Below are 5595 nucleotides of genomic sequence, written 5' to 3'. Positions count from 1 at the left end.
GTGTGAGTGTGGTGTGTGTGGTGTGATTAAGTGAGTGAGCATGTAGTGTGTGGTACTTTTGGTGTGTGGTGAGTGTGAGTGTGAGTAGTGTGGTATGACTGTGTGGTGTGAGTTTGGTATGACTGAGTGTGGTGTGAGTGCTGTAGGTGTGGTGTGGTGTGATCGTGTGTGGTGTATGTGAGTGAGCATGTATGGTGTGTGGTGTGTGGTGTATGAGCATGTGTGGTGTGTGGGTGGTGTGATTTGAGTGAGCGTGTGTAGTGTGATTGTGAGTGTGAACATATGTGGTGTGAGTAAAATGGGTGGTGTGATTGAGTGTTAGCATGTGTGGTGTGTGGTGTGAGTGGTGTATGGTGTGTGAGTGAGCGTGTGTGTGGTGTAATTGACTGTGAGCGTGTGGTGTGTGTGGTGTGATTGAATGAGCGTGTGTGGTGTGTGTGGTGTGTGGAGTGTGACCGTGTGTGGTGTGTGTGATTGTGTGTGTGGTGTTAGTGTGAGTCATTCCATTGTCCTAGGTGCTGGGTGTGAATGTTGCCTTATGCTCCGGGCCGCTCTTCCGTGGCTCTTCAGGGAGCAGAGCACAGAGCTTGTGGGTCACCTGCTGCTCTGCGCGGGGCCAGGGTCGTAGGGTCGCTGGGTCAGGGGGATCAGTGGGGCCAGCCGGGCTGAGGGTTGGCAGGCCCAGCCTGGCCTTGGCTCCCACCCTGACTGCACCCAACGCCCACCACTCCGTGGTCCCCGCGGTCCTGGAGGCAGAGGTTGGAGGCTCTCAGTTGGAGGCAGTCTGGACCAACTTCACCCTCATCTCAGAGAGACTGGTGAGGAGGGCACCTGGCACAGCAGGGAGGCTGGGTGGGGCCCTGTGCCTGGTGGGGGAGCTGCCTGGCCAGGCTCTGGGCCCGCCCGCCCCCCTGGACAGGGCAGCAGGTGCTGCTCCGCAGGTGGCCACTTGAGGGCGCTGTCTCCCCGGCCTGCAGAGCCGACAGAGGCCTTGTGCAGCCAGGATCCCATTAGTGGTGGAGGGGTGTCTGGTCCAGCGGGAGGGCGGCCCAGGTCAGGGGGTGACTGGCCAGCCGGGAGTGGGGAGGCCCACACGGTGGGGATGGAAGGGTGCGGTGGGAGCCGTGGGGGGTGTAGTGGGGGCGAGGTGTAGGGGGAGGTTCTGGGTGCAGCATGGGAGTTCTGCCCCTGATGACTTTCTTCTCTGCATAGCACCTGATGCCTGGCATTTCCTCAAATCATCTTCACAACACATAGGAGGTGGGCACCTCTGCAGCCCTATCTTTTTACACAAGAAGTTAAGTAATTCAGCATCAGGTAATCACGTGAACTGGCATTGACTTCAGGTCTGCCAGAGTTGGAGAACTTCGTCTCTTTGTTCCAAAGGAAATTGGACTATCTGTCTCCAGAATGTGGCTTTGCTCTGTTAAATGGCCCCAGGACTGGGAAGGTGGCTCAGTGGTAGAGCGCTTGCCTTGCATGCCTGAGGCCCTGGGTTCGATTCCTCAGCAACACATAAGCAAAAAGAAAAAAGCCGGAAGTGGCTCTGTGGCTCAAGTGATAGAGTGCTAGCCTTGAGCTGAAGGGCTGAGGGACAGCACCCAGGCCCAGAGTTCAGGCCCCATGACTGGACCCCCCCAAAAAAATCACCCCAATAAAAGCTGTTGTCTTCACTTGAAAGGTTGGGGAATCAGGAGATACTTTAGGTGGGGCATAAAAGCCTGTGCAAACATAAAAGATCATCATTCTATTGTTGATATATATCCTAGTAAGGACATTTTAAATGCAATGCAAACATAACACAGATTCCCTGCTGATGTTTCTAACTTAGTAATTTGTGAGTTCGACTTCTGAGCAGATCTTCATTGAGACACTTGAGTCATAGAGAAAAAATAACACTTGGCTTTGGAGTTCATCAACTTGGAAATTTTTTTTATATTTTTTTATTGTGAAAATACTGTACAGAGGGGTTACAATTACATGGGCAAGATAATGGGTACATTTATCATCAAGCATTGTAGCCTCCTCCTTTGTTTCCCCTTCCCATCCCTTCACATCCCCCCTTCCCCCAATCCTCCCCTCCCCCTCCCCACCGAAGTTGTAAAGTTCGTTTTCGACATGACAACTTGTACTTCTCATTGTCGCAATGGGTCCACCTGTATCCTCGTTTAAATGACTTGTTTTTCCCTTTCCCCTCCACAAATTATACCGACATCAAATACAGTGAAAGTAGGGGTTATAAAATGGGGGAGGGACATACAAAGCAACAAAGAAATAATCTTATAAATGCGTTAGAAACCATCGCATGAAAGAAAACATTTGAATACATATCTTAGGGTTTATTTCCCAAACATTACCTCATCTGACTTTTTCTGCTTGACTCAGACATATACTAGATATTGCAAATAAGGGGAACCATGGGACCTATGTTTCTTTGGGCTTGGCTTACTTCACTTAATATAATTTTCAACTTGGAAATTTTCTTATTTTACTTTGTGAAGACAAGGCCTTACACACATGGAAATGAGAAACTAATTCGTAAGTGTACAATTAAACAGACACAGTTTGTATGCAAGTGTACACAGATGTATTAACTGAAGTATGGTATTTGCAGGGGAGAATTCGGATGGTAAAATTCCCCAGGAAAACAAACTCATAGTCCAATGAAATGAATACCAGGAAACTGGCACTTTAAAGGTATGAGTAGGTGAAGGGGAGGGAGGGTGGATGAACGAAGAGAGGAAGGCAACCATAATACTTAACATGTATCCTGTGAAACCAAGAATTGAGAACAGGGCTGGTTTTGGGAGAGTTGGGAGAGAATGATGAAGGGGTGGCATGATCAAGGTGCATTGTATTTATAAACTGATGTGTGCCACCACTGATAACAAAACCACAATATAAAAGGGGCAGCGAACACTGGGAGACATTGGCATAGGTGAGAATTACCTGCCTGACCACTGATAGAACCACACAGGCACTTCAATGGGGAAAGCCATTTCACAGAAATCATCTCAGGGAGACAGTGAATGTTTTGTCTTTATGAGGTATGCAATATTTGGATGTCATAGAAAGGAAGGATTCGAGGCACGAGCAGGGGTGGTGGGGGAGGAATATGCCCGGTCCCTTCCTGTGCTGGTGAGGTGCAGTGGGACAGTAGGGTTGTGGTGGAGGCGTGGGGAGAGGAGGCTAGAGGAGACCTTGAATGTCACATTGAGGACGGGTTTTGTGCTGCAGCAGCAGAGGACTGTCAGGAGCACAGAGGGAAGATTTCCTCGGTGGTGTTGTGGAGGCAGAGACAGGAACCATAATACTAATTAGGCGTTCATTGCTAATACGCTCATAGGAGTGGTGGCCAAGAGTAGGATGTGAGAGATGTGGAAAGTCAGTATGAAAGCACAGCTGAGTTACTCAAAGACAAATTTCCAAGTGGGTAATGAGAAAAGGAGAAACTCTCTGACACAAAAATAGAACAAGGTGAAGGAATTTGGTGGGGGCAGGTGGTTAAGAAGGTGCCTATTTTGAGATAACAAACTTGCTTCTGGATGTAATGAGTTTTGATGTGCTGTTAGAATGTGACGTGTAGATGTCCACATATAAAATTGCCAAGTGCAGATATCTGAATTCTGATGATGTGAAGCCCTGGAGTGCCAACGTGAACCGTGAAACCAAGAGCTTCTGAAAAATTCAGGCCCCAAACGCTTTGAGATGTCAAACCTCAACCCGTCACTAAATTATTCACATTTGATTTTGTTCTCATAATGAACAGAGCAAAGAATCCGTTTTTTTCTCACAGATTTTTTTTTGAAGTTGGCAAAAATAATGTATTTTAAAGAAGTCATCAATGATCACTGAACTTACTTGGTAGATTCTTTTTTTCTTTTTGGTGAGGAATGACTCACATACTAGAAAGTATAAAATCCAATGGCAAATATACACATGAGTCCCCCTATACGTACCACTCCCATCAGGAAATGGAACGCTTCCAGCACTCCAAAAAGTGCCTCATAAGTTAAGGTCTCTCCAAGCTGCTACCTTCCAGAATGACTACCACTTTGAACAATATCCACTTAAGTTATTTTTATGCCTACAGCTCTGTATGAATTGAATCATACAATGATATATCACATACTATATATGATCTTGTATCTGTGATAATATATATCTTTCTTTGGTTAAGATGCATTTTTCTAGTATAGTTCATGGAAACAAATCTGGAGACGTGGATGTAATTTACACTTATTGAGGAACCATGCCACCCTAGTACACCAGGCCATCGGCCGCACATAGGGACTTTGTCTGCATTGGTGTACACACACACACACACACACCACACAGACAGGCTGAAGCACACACACACACACACACACACACACACACCCCACACAGACATAGGCTGAAGGCCCCTAGATGAGGTCATGGCAGACTCAGGCACTGGTTATGGCCCAGGTTTTACCCTCTTTTCTCAAGAGTGGGGGGAAGACTCTTACAACTCTCATGTGATCGTCTTAGGTCAAATGAATATTTTTATTTTACCCCCACTCTTGGTGTAGGGACAGGAAAGTTGTTTAGCCTTTGCAAACTGATTTTTTATCTAAGTGCTGAAAAGTTAGTTTGCTCTTATAATAGCATAAATAAACACTCTTGGAGCGAGAGCTCAGTTTTATTCTTCCCTCTTCAGCAAAGCATTATAAACAAAATCACCTCCATTCTAAACACAGAAACCTAGAATTACAGGAAGGACATCTCATTTATTTAATAGTGGTAAGGAAAATAGTTTATGGAACAAGGACCAAGGACCTTAGATAAGGGGACTAGAGCCACAGCTTCCTGCAGCTGTGCAATGAGTTACAGGCAGGGAGGGAGAGGTGGAGGCCTTGCTATTATGTGCACAGAAACACCTTTCAGTAATCCAGGAGCTCAGGGCTGCCCAGCATGCTTTGTATTAGAGGCTGGGGACAGCATATTTCTTTGTATCCTTAGAGTTTCTGTTGCCTTCTGAAACTGATACAACACAAATTGTTTGTGTGTGCGTGTATGTATGAAAGAGGAAGCACTTTAGTTCAAATGAGCACTTAATATTCGTAATTTGATCTAATTTTAATAAATTATATATGGGAAATACTGAATAGGCCACAAAATATTTTATTATTACTATTTTTTAAAATAAAATGTTTTTCTCCATTTCTTCTGTCCCACCTTCAATTTTTTGTTGCTTTTTTTTTCTTATGAGCAAGAATTATATCTGCTCAGATTCTCAAAAATTAATCTGCTTTAAAATGTTGAGAACATCAGGTCTCCTGTCAGTAAGCAGACAGGAGAAGTTAGGGAGAAGAGCATTGTTTGGAAAAGAAAACTTAGTCATCCTGTCACCTGAATGCATATTTGTGTACTGCTTAGATATTGCTGCTCCAAGTGATTCTGAACAGCTCTTCAAAGGGTGCATTGGTATGTGACATTTCAGAGGGAGATGAAGCTTCAGTCCACAAAAGGACATATATTAATTGGGGATTTTACTTTATTTTGGCACAGAGTTTTTAAAAAAAAAATCACCTGGATGGATTTTAAGATATAGACAACGTTTCAGATCTGGTT

The sequence above is a fragment of the Dipodomys merriami genome, unplaced genomic scaffold (assembly GCF_024711535.1).
Source record: "Dipodomys merriami isolate MVZ:Mamm:240054 unplaced genomic scaffold, mDipMer1.0.p SCAF_1878, whole genome shotgun sequence".
Taxonomy (NCBI): domain Eukaryota; kingdom Metazoa; phylum Chordata; class Mammalia; order Rodentia; family Heteromyidae; genus Dipodomys; species Dipodomys merriami.
The sequence above is the reverse complement of the archived record's forward strand: the minus strand, read 5'-3'. Positions refer to the sequence as shown.